The following is a 20,960-nucleotide window of genomic DNA, read 5'->3' as shown; positions in this document are numbered from 1 at the left end:
GTGCCCGCAACTAACTAAATCAAACCCACCAAAGTGGGGGGCTTCACCCCCCCCCCCCACAATTCCTCAACTATATATACCAACTCCGAGATTGCATTACAGTGTGGAAAAGGGCAAAGTTGTGTAGTTGGCCAACTACTAATTTGCCCTTGGAAAATTCAGCAAATTGCGGAAGTGATTTTCACTGAATACCGGACGATGAAGTGATGTTCGCTGAAATATTAATATAGACCCCTCTGGACCAGTATTCCTACACAGTTGCCAAATAGTAAATAAAACAAAGTAAGATGGATGGCTCAGTGGTGCAAGAGCAGCATTGCCACCTCGCAACAAGTGGTTCGCTGGTTTGATTCTTGGCTGGGGTGCCTTCTGTGCAGAGTCTGCATGTCCTCCCTCCATTTGTTTGGGTTTTCTCCAGGTGCTCCTGTTTCCTCCCATGTTGTGAAGATATGCATCTGGTGCATTTCTCTCTGGGTATCCACTGAATATTGGCTTCATTCCAAGTTGGATTTTCCCAGTTAACAAATGTTAAATAAATAAGTAAATAAAGATATGCAGGGTTGCTAACATTAACTATTTTTTGTCCAAGGAATATAATTAATGAACTGTTTCAGAACTGTGGAATACAGAAAAGGTTAAGTGGTAGGAGAATGATTATTTGGCATATGTAAGATTATAGGAATGAGAGATGTAATAACTGGTTCTCTGAGAGAGTAGCTGATGCCTGAAACAGACTACCAAATTATATTAAAGTAAGCACTGGTTTAGATATTTTTAAAAACAACTTGTTCACTTTTTTTTTTGCAGATGACTGTCTTGCTGTATTGGCAGGCTAGTAATGTATTTTTGACCATGCCTGAAATATTTGTAAATTTGCAGCAGTTTATGCAACTTTATAGATATTATTTTCCCATATATAGATAAATGATGAAATGAAAGAAAAGTCCCAGCACTGAACTATCTAAAGCCCACTTGCCAGGCAATGGATTTCCTGTTAGCTGGGATAAGGAAGTCTATAATTATAGTGCAGAGGTTGCATTGTACACTGATATGCAGTGAATTGCATTCTTATATTACTGGATGGCAGACATACCAAGATGGACTGATAAATAAGTGAAGCCCATGTTATTGGCATGGCAGGTAATCATAACACAGTTACTGTTTTATGAAAGGATAAGATATTTGGTACATCAGGTTACCAGCTATATTAAAAGATAGAAGACATGAAAGAGGGAAGCAAAAAATGATTTTGTGAACTTTAATTATGCCTTAACCTAGGAATGGGCTCCATTCCTGTCATAGTAGTAAAACAAATAAAAAAAAAACACTTGGAGAAAGCATAAACAAATTATTCATTCCTTATCAGTGTATTTCAGGAATATGTCTAAGTAACACTTTTAAAGATTCCTATTCAGTAATCTTTTATATTGTTTGATGTGTAAATGAATATAATCCAGTACTTTCCGTATTTTCTTTTACTGTGTGTTTATACTGTTAACTGGATTTGGTTAGAACAATTTGTGTGATCTGTATTGCTTGCTGCCATTTGAAATGAACATTAACAGTTATTTTAAAAGATAAGACTCAAGCTGAAGATGGAACATCATTATCAAGAGTTGAGAGATGTAGTTTCACATCAGAGCAAAAGTAAATTATACACAAACAGTCTCTTTAAGACACTGCCATTAAGACACTAGTGTTAGTACCATTATTCAATGTAAGAAAGATAACTGTCAGGAAGTTATCATGGTGCTCGACTACATTAGCAAATCAATTACTTTGTGTCTTTGTGCTTTGTTACCTGTCTATTGTCCTGGTAAATCCACTGGACACAACTGTCCCTTTTCTGGGATGACCCAGTAGCACTGTTTGGTTAAGTCATTTATTCCTAGTCACATAGTAGATAAATGAAAGTGGAAGGAATCAAACCCTGGGCACAAGGAGCAGCTCCATAGCTGTGGAGACCTTCAGAACTCTACAGTAACTCACATACAACTGCCTGGCCAGTTCCATAAAGGACAGGCCAGAATACACTGATCTGCCAAACTAAGTGACACTTTTCTTGGTCTGACTACATGTGCATATAGATAGATAGATAGATAGATAGATAGACATAGATAGATATAGATATAGATATAGATATAGATATAGGTACAGATATAGATATAGGTATAGGTATAGATATAGATTAGATATAGATATAGATATAGATATAGATATAGATATAGATATAGATATAGGTATAGGTATAGGTATAGGTATAGATATAGATTAGATATAGATATAGATATATGTATAAATATAGATATAGATATAGGTATAGATATAGATATAGGTACATATATAGATATAGATATAGGTATAGGTATAGATATAGATTATATATAGATATAGATATAGATATAGGTATAGATACAGATATAGATATATAGTCTATTTTAGAGTGATCAGTGCATCTCATTCTACTGAATAGGCATTATAAGTGGGTATAATATTTAGGGCATATAAAGCACACTAATATTCAAGACAGAGATGTGCTCCCTTGGCAAACTGAATGAGCAGGCTTCAGGGTAGTATATAAAACTGGCATTGTCTTCCTACCTTCCTTAGCAGGCCGAATGACAGATGAACAGTCCAAAGAGATTATTATCTGTTCATCTCCTCCACACACTGGGATACAGGATTTTCAGATTAGCTGGAATTCCATGGGAGTGCATTTAATATATGAAACTAACAGAAAATATTTAGGAGATGTCATGTTCATAATATGTGGGGTTATTGATTTGGGTTTATGCTCATGCAATGACGTGTTAATGCAATATCTGATTTGGAGTTGTGTGTATTACCATCTAATGCTGTCATAAGAGTAAATAAGGAAGAAGCTAGCATTTGATGCGTATACAAATTATATGTGACTTACACTACTGGCATTTTATATTACAGTTATTTTACTGTATCTTCTAAGCTTCTCACTTAGAAATTGAAAAGTCCATAAAATGCCTTAAAATGTAAAAACTATAATAGACAAATATTGATGCATAGTTCTCTCAAACGGTTTACTATCAAAATGTTGAAATTCATATGGTCTAACATTCATTTGATCGACAGATATGGTCGACACATGAATATTAAGTAGTTCATTTGGTCAACAGAAAGTGCATGCAAATTACTTGTCGACATTATGTTGACAACAGGCAAGGATTTACCCTTGTCAGCACTGTTGTGCGATCTTGGAGTTGTAATATATAAGTTGCAGGGGGTGTGGGGGGTGCAGGGGGGCACAGCCCCCCTGAAAAAACACTAGTGTTAGTTTGCAGGTGTTTATCGACCATTTAAACTTTGACATTTTTATTTTCAGTATTTTGAACATTCGATGTAATGATTTCGATGTTATGATCGGCGACCATATGAATTTCAACATTTTGATAGTAAACCCTCTCAAACACTACAGGCAGTTTGCTTTCTGGAATAATTTTAGCCATGCTTGGTTCTTTTACAGTAAATGGTCCTCTCAGGATAAGAATTAGAAGCTAAGCTGGGCATGGCATAAACTTTCAGCAGATTCCTCACAAGGAGCTGCGATTAGGAGACTGGCAATGCGTCTTTCAAGAAATCAGTTCACATAATTTGCATGACTCTTAGGTGATTCATTGGTAACCTGTGATGCCTGATATAGCAGAAATCTCTTTGATGTACTAGGAATAACCTAATGGATATAAGTGGCAACAAGTAAATGCACTGAAGAAATTAATTCTTATTGTTAACTTGTGTTGATTCAATGATATGCATCCAAACTGACTATGCCAAAAATTATGAAATTAATAAACAAGAGCAGAAATCATGTTGTAGACTGAAGCATCTGTTAGATGTTTCAAGTTAAAGTGGTCATACCATTATCTGTGAACATTTGTTGTAAAAACTAAATAAATAAATAGAAAAGAAATAAGGAATGTCAGTGTAAAATACAATATGAATTAATCAATATGGGAACTAACATAAACTTCCCCATGAAAACAGTTAAAATTAATTCTTGAGGATAAGGTGTCATTGTCAGGATGACTTTGTCAAAAACATCAGGGTCAAATATAACAGTGCTATAGAAACAGCACAGGTGATGCTGATGCAATTTCAAGGAATAACTGCTAGAAAATGTTACCACCTTTATTTTTAAAATGTAAAAAGCAAACCTGCTGCTGCCACCCAAGCTGAAGAAAGATGGTTGAAATAGTTAAAATCAGTTATTTTTAAAACAGTATTTAAGAACTGCTGTCTGATCTTAAAGTAAAATAAAGATAGCATGGCTCAGACATGGACAAATGACTCAAACTTGTAATTTCATGCGTTGTGGATAGCATTGTTAGTAAGATTTGTGAAGGAATAAAAAAATATCATACTAATTTTAATGACAGAGATAAATCTATTAAAATAATTGTGGTACCATCTATACATGTATTCTGATGTTTCAGCATTGAAAGGAGTTTCAGGACAGTTAACAAAGAATCATTGAATAATTAGTTCATTGTATGAAAAGCTATGGTAGTCAAAATTATTGCGTCAATAAATAAAGAACTTAACTCGGTCACACAATACTACTGTTTAATTGTAATTTAAAACCACTAACTCAGGTAGCACTATTGCAATGAACATACTAATCCTAGCCCATATATTACCTGTTTTTCAGAGAAAAAGTAGAATACTACATACAGATCCTCATGCATAGTTTTTATATCTGTTATTATGTTCACTTTACACAGCTTTTTAAAGATGAATCATGTGAATGAATGCAACCTTTTTCAGCAGCATGAGTCAGTTGAATAAGGAGGTGCAGGGGCACAACAGTTAGGTTTGCTGCCTCACGGTCCTTGTTTCTTCAATTGGTCTTCAGCTGATTTACCTTCTGTGTTACACCTGCTTATCCCTCCTTGGTTCATTTTGATTCTTGCTGGGTGCTCTGGCTTCCATTGACTTTCCAAATATGTGCTCAAGGTGAACTGGAGTTCCTCCAAATTGCCCCTGGGGCTGTGTGAGAGTGTACAATGTGAGAGTTAGATAATATACATGCTCTGTGATTGGAGTGATACCCCTTTTCTGGGTTAGTTCCCTTGCCTTGTGCCAATGAGTGCTAGGATAGGCTCTGTGTCTGTAACAACCCTGAACTGTACTGAGGCATGGGACTGTACTTGTAAATATTAATCAGGATACTATTATATAGTGTATGAGACTATGGAGCTGATGTTAAATGCCCTTCAGATCTGAGAACTCTTTAATGATTCTGAATGGAAATTTCTTAATATAGTCAATAAACAGCTGGAATTGATACACAGAGGTGCAGAGTACTAGAAAACCTACTTTCTTGCATGCATTGTCCTAGTGTCAGCTGAATTTTGTATATTATTAGAATTTCATTTGTCATTGCATGTGATGCTGTCATTGAAGGAATTCTGAAATGGTGCAAATCTGCTTTAAGATTATGACATATTGTTTTGCAGTTTCTCATGGCTTGCTCTTCTACCTCCATGTGTATGCATTGTACAGTCATTTTAAGTTGTACAAATGTGAAAAGGTTATTCATGAGGGCAGATGGTTCCCTTCTTCCAAACACAGTATGCTAGTATACATCCCAAATCACAAGTATATTAAGTACTGCTTCAGAAGTAAATAGAGATGTGGTCACAGAAATTGTGGTCTTTATGCCAAGAGGAGCACTAGAATATGAAGAGTTATTTCCAGATGACATATCACCACAAGACAGGTAACCTTCCATTTCACAGATTGAATTAGAGTGATTAAATATCATATTCAACTGGTATTAGAAAAGAAAGACTTAGTGGAATGGGAACCCATAAACCTCTTATAGTATTTGAAGTAGCATTCACAAGGTGAACTTTGTTCCTAGATACACTACTTTATTCAGACCTAAAGATGGGACGGTAGCTGATCATGACTGCAAGGATATTAGGATCATTTCAGAAATATTATTCTATACAGTTTGTTCTTAAAAAGACAGTTGATCTACATCACATTTTCTCTCTGTTTCAAGAACCTAACCTCCTATCTCTATCAGAACAGAGATAAGAACTACTAAGGTAATAGTTTACAGGGATCCCTATCAGATTATCGAAGTTTAAAAATGTTGAAAATGATATGGTCAGGACCATATGATCAAAGTTTTGAAACTTCAAATGTTTTTAATGGAGACCATGGTACAGCGGGGAACAGGTTTTCCACAATTAGTGGGATCTCAGGGTTGGTATATTTAATTAGCAGGGGGTGTGGGGGTGCAGAGGGGCTTGCTACCCTGCAAAAATGTTAAAAATATTTTTTTTTTGTTTTTTATTTTTTTTTTAATTTTAGAAGTTCTGAAACTTTGATCATTTGGTCTCAGCCATATGAATTTTGTAGTTTCGGAACTTCAATAATCTAACATAGATCCATTTACAGAATTTGAAATAATTTGAAATTAAAAAAGTAGTAAAGCCTTAACAGAAGTAAGGACCATGGTCTGGTTAGAATACTAGTGAACTTTTAAAATAATTACGTGGGCAAATTATGCAAATGTTGCTGGTGATATTGAGCAAAGTATACAGAGAGACAGTTTCCTGCTCTCCAGAAAGTGAATTTTAAGCTTAGAGATTTTTAAGAATGGGAAAAATCCCTTCCTGTGCAATAGTTACATTTTGAGTTCTTTATATGGGCTACAAAATGTAGCTGGCACTGTGGACATATAAACTTAAGCTATGTAATGCTAGAAATTATAAAAGATGACATAAAAGATGGCAGTATCAGTGGCTCAACAGATGTTATACCTGTTTTTGATGCTAAAAAGAGATACCTGTGTTTTCTATGCTCACATCAGCTGCTTATATTTATGTTGCACTCATAACAAAACAGTGCATTATAAAGGAATGATGACATCCTAAATTGTCAGCTTACTCAGCTAAAGTTTCTTCTGTGTGGAGACATGTGTGAATGGGCATACCTTCGTTGAAGGTTGTGCATCAGGGCTGGCAACTTGGTACGTAAAAATTTACTGCCAATCATTAGCGGACCGGAGTTCCGCTGTGGCGACCCCTAACCGGGAAAAGCCGAAAGATACAACAACTTGGATAAATGTATAACTCTGTCAGTCCCTACCAAATCTAAATATATGGGAAGTTTATGAGCATGCTTTCCCAGTGATCCACAAACATAAATAAACTATACAAAAAATCCCTAAAGTATACAGCTGACAAAGGATCTTCATATCAAGATTAACATCAACTCTTTAACTCTCACTAACTCTCTGCTAGAATGTGTAAAATCTATTAATCAGCTTACCGTTTAAATTACCCCTGACTTTCATCAGGGATTACCTCTAAGCTGTGGAACACGTTTATTCTTGTTAGGTTATGTACTCTTTGTATTCTTGTTTGCTTATGTACTCTTTGTCAAAACTATATTTGTAACATGTTTTATTGTTTCTGTGTACCTTGGAGCTTTTCTCCCAGGGCCTCCACTGAAAATGGACATGCATCCAGTCAGACTATCCCAGTCAACAAATGTAAAATAAAATAAATAAATAAAATAAAAATCAAGGAATTATCAAACAATTAAAAAAATACCATTAGGAAAACCAAGGCATCCCATGAACTTAGACTAGCATCAGAAGCTAAAGATAAGTACAACTACTGCTTAGCTACATCAGAAAACTAAGATATAACAGCCAACATCACTCAGAACGTACTCAAAATGATATTACCTACTCAGATCCAGTATAAAATGTATCCTTCATGGGTCCTGATAATATACCTGGCTACCTAGTAAACAATACTAAACAGGCACTGGCAGAGCCATTCCTTAAATTATTCAACCTGATTCCAGCCACTGGCTTTGTCCCTGAGGCTTAGTGCACATCAGTTGTGATGACCCCAGAAATTATAGGCCCTTCAGTTTGATGAGTGTCATCTACAAAGCCATGGAACATACCATAAATGACCTGAATCACTATGATATTAGAAATCTTATCCAGCTAGACCCAGAGTAGTTTGGCTTTGTCAAGAACAGATCCTGTTTAATGAATCTAGTTAACTTCTTTCAAAAGGCAACACAAGCTGTTTATAGCAGTTGTGCTACATGTGCAACATACCATGACCTGGCCAAAACATTTGATACCATTCCACATGTCAGCATAATGAACAAGCTATGCTTATTTCAGATAAATCCCTATGTAGTAAGATACACAGCAAACTGGCTAAAAGATAGAAACCACACAGTGAGGGTAGCAGGTGCTTCCTAAGAGAGTGTAAAGGTGACTGGTGGTGTTTCACACAGCTCAGTATTGGGACCTCTGATGTTTGGCATGCACCTTTTGGACCACCGGATCACGAACCAGGATATGTATTTAATCAAGTTTGTGAATGATTGTAAACTGGCTGTCATTCTCAAGCCCCTCTTTAGCACAAGATTACACTTTTCGATGTCTGATGTACAAATAGTATTAAATTAAATGCACACAAGTACACTATTATCACATTCAGCAGACAACATTTCCACATCTTGTAGCATAGACAGCACCCAACTTCAAAATGACAATGCAGTTAGAGACTGTGGAACATGGGTTGATAATTCCCACTCCTTTGATCATCATGCTGTTATAGTGGTCCAGAAGTCCTTCTTCTCAGTGCAGCTGGCTGCAAAAGGAATATCATTTAGATGTAATGAAGAGTTTACCCTCTTATTTTCTTAATTAATTAGGCCAATCATAGAATACAATGTACCTTTTGGGATGTACCTCACTAGATGAGAGTTTCAAGCAATAGTGAATGCTCAAAAGATAGCACTGAAAGAAACAGTTTTTTTTACATCCAATAAAAAAAAAATGATAATTAGACATGTCAACTCCAAGGTCACACTACAGTAGAGAAAGGGCAAATTGCCTATCGCAGCTGTAGATCAATATGTGTGTATATACCTTTGAGAAACTATCCTAGGGCTTGCACAAGTGTATAAATACTGAGCACATGTGAGCATGACTGCCATTTTGTAGCTAGCTGTTGAGATGTAAGAATGCATTTATGTAAGCTCTGTCTGTTAACTAGTTTATTCATGTCTAATGATACTGCTATCCATCCTGATGTGCTTGTATGTATTAAAGCATCAGAACAAAACCCCAAGCCTTCTTGTTATATGTATTAGAGATGAATGAGTGACATAGTGTAAGAAGTGGGATGTCTAAAGGACATGGAGTCAGAAGAGGCATATCTAAAAGGACATGGTGCTAGTAGAAGCATACTGAAGGGGCAAGAAGTTAAAAGTGGCTTAGCTGAAATTATTTAAGGCACTTGTTTAGATGCTGGTGGAATATACAGGAGTGGATCATCCTAAAGTGTGCATACTTCATAAAATAGGTCAGAAATTAATTTCAGGTATTAAAACTTGCTGAGCACTATTTCTTTTCACATAATATGAAACCAGGCATACATAATGCTCTAAATAATGTCGCATAAACAGATATGTATGATGTTGATAAAAGTATTTGAATTACTATGGAAAATGTTTGAAATAAAGTCCAAATTGCATAAAAGAATAAAATAAAGGGAAACAACAGCATTTTTGCAAAGCATGTATTTTCTGTATTAAGCAAATATGTCCGAGTTATTGCTAGACCACCTACTCTCAGATACTATGATGTTCACAAATCAGTAACACTTTCCTATGATGCTTCAAAATTTGGACTTGGTGCAGTCATTCTAAAAGAAGATCAACCTGTTGCCTATGTATTGAGAACTCTTACCCAAATTGAGATGTAATATGCCCAAATTAAGAAAGGGCTTTTACCAATTGTATTTGCATGTTCAAAGTTCCATGATTATGTTTATGGTAGACCTATCCAGATTGAAACAGACCACCAGGCATTAGTCACAATCCCGAGGAAGCTTATGAATTCAGCTCCAGCCAGAATGCAACGTATGATGCTGAGATTGCAAAAGTACAATTTCAATCTTGTCTACAAGAAAGGCAAACTTCTTTATCTTGTTGATACATTATCCAGATCACCCAGAAATACCACAGAGCAGCATGAGAATGAGAATCTTGATTCTGAAGTCATGGAAGTGAGAAATTTTTCTTTCACACATCTTGATGAGCTGAGAGATCTCACAGCCACAGATACAGTTTTTACAGAGGCTTAACTACTTTATCAGTCAAGGATGGCCATCAAAGCAATCTAGTTTACTTCAAGAAGTGCAACCTTATTTTCCAAACAGAGATGAGACTTTGTCTGAAAAACGTATAATGAAAGGTCCAAAAGTAATTGTTCCAAAGTACTTGCAGCCTGAGTACATTACTATCTTGCATCATGGTCACCTAGGAACGAAATCTACCAAAAGAAGGGTGAGAGGACTGGTATTTTGGCCTTGTATGTCATTGAGAGAGCACTTTTATCTTGTTTATTGTGTAATAGTACAAAGCCACATCAACAAAAGGAACCACTTCAGCTTAACCAGATTCTGGAACTACGTGGGTTGACAGTAGCCACCGACATCTTTGAGTGGAATGGTCAGCATTATTTGGTATTAGCAGACTGTTACTCCAGTTGGTTTGAGATTGACCTACTTCCAAACCTAACATCCAGTACCGTCATTACTAAGATGAAGTGTCATTTTGCTGTACATGGTAGTCTGTGTTTATTTCTGACAACTGCATGCAGTTTAGAAGCCAGCAGTTCAAAAGATTTGCTGAAGAATGGGACTTTACTCATGTCACAAACAACCCAGAGTACCCGCAGTCAAATGGTTTGGCAGAATGCGCAGTTCAGAGTGAAAAGCAGCTACCTGAGAAGTCAAAACTAGATGATAGTGATGTTTTCCTGAAACTCTTGAGTATCAGAGATAGTCTTCATGATAAACATCTTGGTTCACCTGCTCAGAGACTTCTGTCGAGACAAACCAGAACCACATTACCAATTAGTAGTCAATTGTTGGTTCTATGTGTCAAGAACAGCAGATAAGTGAAAGCCAATCTGTTGAAGAAACATCTAACCCAGAAGTCCTACTACGATAAACCAGCAAATCTCTCAATCCATTACGAGAGGGAGAAGTGGAAAGGATGCAGATGTCCAAAGGTTATGAATGGATTGTTGTCATGAAGAATATTGGTCCAGGGCCAAGAGCATACATTATAGAATCAGAAGGAGCAACTTTTTAGGTGGACTCAGAAACATTTGAGATCAGTAGATAGCCTGTGAGAAACACTCTTTATCGCAGAGTGAGTTGTCTGGTGTTCCAATTGCAGAGGAAGTTCCAGAGGACATTCCTGTTCCTATGATGAGTCCAGAAGTTCCTGATATGAGTTGTGCACCACAGACTGTCCCTGCTACTAAGTTTAATCCCAATTGTTATGTTACGAGATATGGTTGCATCTCTAAACCCTGTAGCAGATAAGAAGCAACTTGGACATGAACATTGTGTTTTGTTTCCAATGTACATAGTAATGCATGTCTAGCTCTGATTTCATTTTGCATAAAGAGCAATCTTTTTAGGAGGGAGGATGTAGATCAATATGTGTATATGCCTTTAAAAAGCTATCCAAGGGCTTGCACATGTGTATAAATACCGAGCATGTGCGAGCCTAACTGCCATTTTGTTGTTAGCTGTTGAGATGTAAGCTCTGTCTGTTAACTAGTTCATTCGTATTTAATAATACTGCTACCCATCCTGATGTGTTTGTATGTATTAAAGCATCAGAATGAAACTCCAAGCCTTCTTGCTATATGTATCAGAGATGAAAGAGTGACACCCGCTGTCCCACGATCTTGTAAACAGACCAGTTCTGCAGCCAGGAAAACATAGCTAAGAACATTTGCTCTTAACTATTGCACCCCACTAAACACATTAAACAGCTGGAAAGACCCTATTAGTTCTAACTAAAATGATCTTTGGATTGAGAACCCTAAGTTGCCAGAAAAGGTAGGAAGTGCTATTCCTTTATTTAGTGTACCACAAAAAACGAGAAGTACCTGGAGCTGGAACAGAAATCCAGACAAAGAACAAACAACTAACCATGAACTGCAGTGGTTTTACCAATAAAGGATTGTTTCTTTCTACAACAACTGCAAATTGGAATGGTTTTTACTATTGTTGGATCCATTTACTGTGGTCTTTGGCTTCCTGGTCAGTTGTTTGCCCTTTATTTAGTGTGCTATGTTTTCCTGAGGGGTGATCTGTGTCTTGTCTTCCAAGCCATTAGGGACCCAGTAGTTCAAAACCCCTTGTATCTCCAGAAATCAAACAATCCTACTAATACTAGGACCAGAGAGCTAAACCTATATCAGCAAAGTGATAAAACATGTTGGATTGATAGATTCATTATACAAAGGCTACCCGACATCCAGATTAGACTTCCACTGTAAATTAAGCAGTGTGCTACATTATATTCCATCAGACAGGAACTAGATGACTGGATGGGAATTAACAAATTCACCCCTGGCTTGCCTGGTCAACCCCTCCTTGAAAAAGGATGTAATATTTACAAATGGGTATTTGCCAGGTATAAATGGCCACTATGCTTAGTTGCATTGTATTTCCTATAATCCTATGATTATGTGATTAATCTGAGATCCCAACTCTTTGAGTTAATTGTAGGTCATTTGGATATAAAATATTCTAAAGTACTCAGTAAAAAAAAAAGAAATGTTATTTCCCTAGTTCTCCTGGCCAAGCTTTCTAGTTATTATGAGTATCACCTTTCATTTCCACAGAAAATAAAAAAGTAACACTAGAATGACTTTATAAAGAGGTTGAATGCTCACAACAGTATTAGGTAATCACTTCTGTTCTAAGCCATATTAGCATGCTCAAGTATCTACAAATGTAGATACTGTGAGGGCATTTGATTACATGAGATAAGACTATCTCTGAGCCATCTTGGGACCCTATATTTTTATGCAAAATTTACAGAAAAAAATTACATCACAGTATGGATAAAGTTTCATATTAGAAAATGTTTGTCTGCGTTAATCATTTGCTCAATATCAGATGCTAGGATATTCAAAATAACCATTATGATGATTTCCTAGTTGAAAGGAAAAACAACTGCTCTTGGGGGAAGCAGGACCCTAGCTGTCCAGAGACTCGTTGATCTAGTGGCAGTGCCAACCTGAGTGGTCCTTGATTTAATCCCCAGACAAGGATTACTATTTCATTTCTTACTGAGCTAACACAATACTAGGTTAATCATTTAGTATTACTACAAATAATCATAACAGAAAAATATTACAGTATAACTTTTTGTGCAACTTAAAGGAAATGTAGCAGTAGCATCCTTACAGGCATCCACACCATTCTACAAAGTCTATGAATAATATGAGAAAAGAAGTTTAGAAGCCATGTCTACTAGCTTTGAAATCTAAATTATATCTAATGGATGGTGCCTCAAGGAAGCATACTATGTAACACTATTCTGACAAGGAAGAATACTATGTTACACTATTCTGACAAGGAAGGATACTGTGTTACACTAATGTGAAGCAAAATTATCTGAGTTAAACAGATATTTAACTGGTACTATGTTGGTTAAAATAAACATAGGCTTTTTTGTTAAACTTATGTTTTGATTTAATGACTTTTTATTTACTGTGCATGCTTTGTAATTAACACATGCTAATTTCATATAAAAAGATGGCACTACAATGTTTTTAAAATCATACTTGAAATAACTAGAAGAATACATATAAAACCACCAAGTTAATAATATAATAGTTTAAATAGCACTGTATAAACTGTGAGATAAGTTTGTGATTATACCACATTACTTGCACGTATCATAGTGTATATAATGCAATACAACTGCAGTGAACTGAAATATATAATGAACATTAATTTATTTTAATAGTAGTAATATCTCAGAACACACACCCAGGTAACAGAAGAAAAAAGAAGCAATATATTCACTAGTTAATGCCAGTGTTAAAGAAAATAAAAGTAACAGAACTAGGCAGTCATGGAGGATTTTAGTCTGTTAAATACTGTAAGGGAAATAGTTGAGTTGATATTGCTAAATGCTTTCATCTACATTATCCTAATGTTCTAAGTGCTTATGTACCCTGAAGAGTGATTCAGATATTGCATCATTAGCATTCTTCCTTGCAATTGCATAATATGAAAAGGGGAAACATTTTTGTAATTGATAAGGAATGGCCTTAGGTCAGCTAGCGCCCTAGGCAAAAGGGCTCCATGGCACCCCCCACCACAGTACCTGGTGCCCCCATCCTGGTCTACCTACACCAAATAAATACTGGAAAAGTGCCCCTACCAGAGTGGTGCCCTAGGCGGCTGCCTAGTTGGCCTATGTCTAAGGCCGGCTATATGGCTTAGTTTGATTCAGGTATAGTCACTATTATATTGTCATGGAGTGAAGGGTATAATATTACTTTACTTTGTTTCTCTAGTGGAAACACTTCCACTACAGAACTTCTTGATAGTTGTGTGATTTTCACAACATTGGCACATAAAGGTAGTTCTTTGTTAAGCCATTGCTACTTAGGGAAGTAATTTTCACTTTTAAATATAATAAATTATTATGGAAGACTTATGTTTTGAAGTAGAGATGATTTTAAAAATGATGTCTTTTTTGTTATGCTACTTGTGTTAATGTTGGCAGGAAAAAAGTAGTCATTGCTGAATTCTTCTTAAATTGTGGGATACTTCAGTACATTACTGTAATAATGGCTCTATCAGTTTAATGTACAGACATGCTGTGTTGCTTGGCAACTCAGTAGAAATGCAAAAACATTTGATTGTATTTATTTCAAAGTTCAGCACGTGAAGGTGCTTCATATTTCAAAAATACAGATAACAGAACTTTGCACTCATTAATGAAAACTTGCACACTGAATTGCTTTTATTAGAACAAATGCATTCCTTAATAAGCATGCAATGAATAGCCCCAAATGCTGACATTTTCAGTTTAGAACAACCTGTACAGTTAATTTAGAAAAAAGGGAAGGTATACTCAGGTTAGTGCATCATATTTAAGTATTAAATGGTAATGCAATATAGGTCAGAACTTTATTTGGTAGAATGTCAGCTAATAAAACAGCGCACTTAAATATCCTCAGCAGTAGCTATTGGAACTGCTTTATATTGATTTCTTCTGAATAAAATTAATTAAAAAGTTCTATTATCCTATGCTATAATTGCATATGCTCTCATTAAGAAAGAGGATAAGGTTCTTACTCAAACTAATAAGTAGCTCATATAATATATCTATAGTAGTGGCTTACACTTGTTAGAAAGATATGAACTTCATTCTATTCCACCATGACCAAGACCACTCTAGTTTATAAGAAGGCACAGAACAACAAGCATAAGGTGTTAAAGTTGGTTAGAACAGCCATGTAATTCATCTCTTTATTGTACTGTCCTTAGTCAGAGTTGTGTCTGAAAAGGGTCTTCAGACCAGCCTATGTAATCTGTCAACAAATGACTGATAGATGCACAAATAAATAAACAAATAATAAATAAACAATGAAACTTTGCTTCTGGAGAAATGTGAATACTCGATACACAACTGAAGTATGCAGCACAGTTTCACGTTTCTTGATGTTGGATTGGTATGTCCATCTGTCTCAGTGACATAGTGGCATAGAAGTATTTAGAAAACTGAATTCAGGGCACCATGTTACACACACCATCTGTATTGAAATCTGGTGATCGAGACAGTAGTTGTAATAAAGTAAAGATGTTTATGGATTATTTATTAGCAAGTAATATACTGGAGGGACATATGAATCAGCAATGGTGTACTATTGTGTTACAAAAACATAAAATGGCAGCTTCCAAAAAGTCAGAAAAGGTTTGCAAATGGTTGCATGCAAAAAAAAAAAAAAAAAAAAAAAAGGCATTAAAGCACTGCCAGTCTACAAAAGTATGTAATAAAATAAATAAAATAAAGACATCAGCATATACCAAAGATAATAGTTATAAGTCAGCGCTCAGTGAGCAGTGCAGGATGTTGGAGCACTAGGGTATTACAACTGTATGTTTAGTAAGAAAACCTACATAATGGTGTGCAACTGTCCAGATGTATGCTGTGAACAGAGTAAGACAAAATGTGTGTTATGTGGCCCAGATGATGCTCCATAAAGCAATCATACCATACACTTGCATATTAACAACTGGTGGTAGTAGTGGGTACTTATGAGATGAACACAACATGCTAGGTAGGGCTACACCAGACAGAATACATAAAATGAGAAAAGGGGTTAGGGAAAAGAACTGCAAATACACACAGCAGGGGAGTGGATATGGACAGTCCGAGAAGAAGTTCTCAGCATAAGCAGAGTAATTTCTTTGGGCAGGGTGAAGTAGGAGGGTAAATTTGTTTATTTATGTTCTTTTGGGGTGAGGCTTCTGTTTTCTGAAGAAAGGAGGCTGTAGGAAAAATAAGGTACATAGGGGAACACAAGTAGCTTAGGAAGTGTGCAGCAGACACAAAACAAATAAAAGACATAGTAATGGAAATGGGAAGACTGGCAAGGATGAATAATGTGCAAACAAATGATGTTCAAAGACGGAGACAGACAGTAGGAAGACAAGAAATGGATGAGACATAGTAGGAAAGAGAATGGGGATGCATCAAAGCTGAATATGGGAGGGAGAGATTTAATAGGCTGGCTAATCAGTCAGTCATGAAAGGCTAGAATGAGACTGGAGATGAGGAGGCCACAGGAGACAGGATTAGGTGGGGAAAACTGGAGGGAAAGTAGGAGATGCATCTATGAAAGAAAGATAAGCAGAAATAATCTGTGGTAGAAGAAGAGGTTCAACGAGTAATGATAGGTGATAAAAGGCAGGTAGAGCTAGAGGTAGACCTGAAGAACCAGCACTTCAAGGTGAACAGGAGGGAAGTGGGAATGGAAGGACACTCAGCCAGATGGGAGGGGTCTGTGGGCAAAATAAATTAAACAGAGAAGAGGTCTTACATGGAGTGTGCAACAGGGATGGAGAAAAGCCTAGATACACCAAAGTGAGGGAAATAAACATTATAGAGAGTGGCAAAAATGAAAGTTCTGGAACTAAAGGTGGAAATGTTACATATAGGAATGAAAGAGGCATAAGCAAATAAAGGAGAGAGAGAGAGAGAGAGAGAGAGAGAGAGAGAGAGAGATTTGTTATTTGCAGACTTTGTTGCAACGGGTATTAGATGTTTATAAAAGATACTGGTTTCATGGATGACTAAGACATGTGGGAGGAAGTGACCAAAGTGATCACCAAGGCAACAAGAACTTGGCAAAGGATGCATCTGAAGTGGCACTAAGCATGGCCAGGTAGCTGGCAGAGAGATAAGAGGATAAGTAGCTGAAGGTAGCATTGTTAGAGGTATTACCTCTACCCACAACTAGCACATAGGAAAGAGAAGATTACGGAGAATAATAACTGTCTGTGGTAGTTGATAAGGGAGAAAGGCTTAGAACTGCAAAGATGATGGGCTGGGACCAACAGAGATACCAGCTATCTTCAAGGAAGGACCAGGCTTCATCTTAGCCCAGAAGCCATGGTGTAGCTTAATGCTGATTAAGAAAAGTATATCTCAAAGATTGCACATTTAAAGTAAGATGGTACGTCAGTGGAAGAAGGACAGAAGAAGGAGGGGAGGTGGGTATTTAGGCAGTAGATCAAGCAGATGCACAATATAGGACAACATAGCAGAAGAGCAATTTGCCATATAAAAAGTCTGGGTGAAAAGTGATGCATGAGGGGAGTTTGGACATTACTGATATCACAGAAATGTGATCTGGTGAATATATGGTGAAATCAGGGGAACACCTGGGTGTAGGTTATTTAAGAATTACACAGAAAGGAGACATGGGGTGAAGTATGAATCTTCATATGAGATATGTGAGGTCAGAAAAGAGAAAGAATACCAGATCTAGAATGGGCCAAGGATACAGCCAAGATCAGAAGCTAGGTTAAGTGTGATTATAGTTAAAGTAGATAAAAGTGGGTGCCAGTGGACTGACACATTGTAATGTACTCTAGACGCAACAAGATAGGAGGCTGAGAGACTGGAGGAGAAAAGCAAAGAGTGGGTTAAGAGGACGAAGGCAATACTCAAGGGAGAACTGAATCTGTTGACATTAAAAGCTCCAGGATAGAAAAGAAGTAGGCTCTAACTGAAATCTTGGACCATGAAAGGTTTAGCAACTAGTGCAATACTGCATATGAAAGAGTGTTCTAACCATTACAGCTGATATCAGAGATGTCTAGGTAAAGGCACTGCAAGTAATCAATGATCTTATTACTGTGTGGTTTACAGAAGGGTAGAAAGGTAATATAAAAAGACAATGGTGCAAACTTTTATGATTTTATATGAGTGGATTATGCTGCTTTTAGGAGAGGTCAGGGGTAAGTTAGGAGAATTAGAACATCCAAAAACAAGTTAGGAAAATGGAAGCAAATCATGGCAGTAAACAAGTTATGCAAATGGGTTATGGGTGGATTATTCAGGGTTAAAAACATGAGTGCAAGGAGCAGACAAAAAAGACAAAAATATTAAAGAAAACACACAGAATCTGCTTCATTCATTCATTCATTCATTCATGCATTCATTCATTCATTCATTCATTTTAGTATGTTCAGCTTTACCTTACACAAAACTTCTTGAGAAACAATATGAAAAAAATAACAGCTCTTTATACAATTAAAAAAAGGAGAAAAAGAGAAGAATGCCAGTACAGCTACACAGAAATGTAAGGCTAACAATTAGAGAAAAACACAGGGTCTACAAAAGGTGCAAAGGAGAGATTGAGTAAAGGAATAATAAAAATGCAGCAAAGATGACAAAGTCAGTAAAAGACAAAGCTGAAAAGGAGTTAGCAGCAGGGATCAAGAAGGAAAGCAAGGGCCTTTTTAAGTACAGAAAGAAAGAAAGAAAGTAGGAAAGAAACAAAGGACAGAACTGGCCAGATTGTACAAAGATAGGAGGGAGCTCATAGAGGAATGCAGAAAACCAGGGAAACTGCATGAATACTTTATGTTAGTCTTTGTAAAGGAAAGCAAATAGACGGCACTATATTGGAAGAAAGGGTAGAGTGGGAAGGGCAGTGAACAGACAACAGGACAGAGAGAGATGAGGTTCTTGGAGAACTAGCTGCACTTAGGGAATATAAAGCACAGTGACCAAATGGTCTGCCACTCAGAGTCCTCAGAAATTTGGCCAATGTGTTGACAGATGGAGATTTTCAGCAGATAACTCTAGTTCAGAAGTGACATAGAACTGAAAGGTATAAAGAGTGGTGCCCTTTTATAATGGGCTGGGTTGGGCAAACATTTTTCAAGTACCTTTATTGGCAGGGAAGGTCAAAAAGAAACTCTTGAGAGTAAATGGGGTTGGGAGGGTGGCCTAATGGTTAAGGTGTTTGCCTTACAAGTACAAGGTGCAGAGTTTGAGTCTCACAAGGGATAATTGGCTAAGCTTAAAATGGCTTGCAAGGGTAGTTAGCTTAGTACTAATCTATGAAGATTAGTAGCATTTTTAGATGACAACAATCTCCAGGGCAGGGTTAATTGCCAGAAAGAGTTGCCAGTCAAATCTTATTCAGCAACAGAAGACATAATTTGCATGTACTTCCTCAAGGGCTTTGACTTTATGTGACACAGAAGGCTGATACGGAGATTGAAGGTGTTTGGGTTTAGAACCAATAACGAGGAACTTGAGAGCTGTATGACAGAATGCAAAACACATAGAGATGTCTTGTGATGGACAATGGCAGAACTTAGGAAAGTGACTAATAGAGCACAACAGAAGGTCTGCTTTGGGTCTTGTACTCTTCAGTATGCATATTATACTCATACCTGAAGGAATAGGGAACAGGACCAGCCACTTTGTTGTTGACAAAAATGTATTTGCAGCACTGGCCAGCAACAGAGTCCAGCAAAATATTTTGCAAAGGCTGATTTAAGGGTAGAATGATGAAAGATGAGGTTTACAAGAGAAAAGCTAGCAGAATGGTCCACGGCATGGAGGTGGAAAGACTATGACCAGAGGACAGTGGAGGTAGAACTCTTCTTCCTTGTTACCAGAAGAGACAGGAGGACACAATATTGGTGCTCAGGGAGGTGTGAATGAGTTATTCTAATTAGGAAGGATACAGATGGAAGCAGGGGGCATAGACAGCAGATTGTAAGGGATAATTAATCACTGGATCTCTGAAAGCACTTAAAAAAAAGAGAGATGTGGACTTATGGAATGGACTAACAAGGTAATCCACAGAAGTGTTCATGAGGACATGGCACACATGGAATAAAGTGAGGGGAAAGAAGGGACAGAAAGGAGTAGATAATAAAATGTAACTAAGAGGTAGACTAGATATGCTTATTATCTCATTTTACCTTCAAGCAACTGTAAGGTAAAGAGATGTTTGCAAATACTGTGCTTTCTAGAATCAGACATGCCAAAGTGGAATGGACTTGCATATGAACAGCTGCTACTCAGACTACTTCTAGTATGCATAAAAAAGTCAGTTGTGTATACATACAGATGACACATCAGCGGTCTGCAAGTGTATAGTATGACATTTTCATCTGAAGCACACAGCAAGGGTTGACAACAGTGCCAATTAGAAATACAGCACACTAGGTGTTTAATAACCCAGGCGACCATCTGATAACACAAACATGCCCACTGCAAATGGGCAGTGTGATGGGGGGGGGGTCCAGCCTGTGGCCTTACAGGGATGGCAGAGGTACATCAGTAAGATGTACAGAGGTATAGTGCTGACAGTCACTTTTGTGCTAAAAGCCATGATGAAATACAACTCTTTCATGTGGAATAGTGGACATATGTGGCTGCACAGTCTGTGTAATACTGAACTTAGCTCATGTCAATTCTTAAAAGATGAGGACCATCATTCCTGCAATAGCCTCTGCCATCAGATCATGCAACCCATGTCAGATACTGCCAGTACCTGCCTGCATCATAGG

Source organism: Protopterus annectens, chromosome 9.part0 (genome assembly GCF_019279795.1).
Source record: "Protopterus annectens isolate FY-2018-M chromosome 9.part0, PAN1.0, whole genome shotgun sequence".
NCBI classification, from domain to species: domain Eukaryota; kingdom Metazoa; phylum Chordata; order Ceratodontiformes; family Protopteridae; genus Protopterus; species Protopterus annectens.
The sequence above is the reverse complement of the archived record's forward strand: the minus strand, read 5'-3'. Positions refer to the sequence as shown.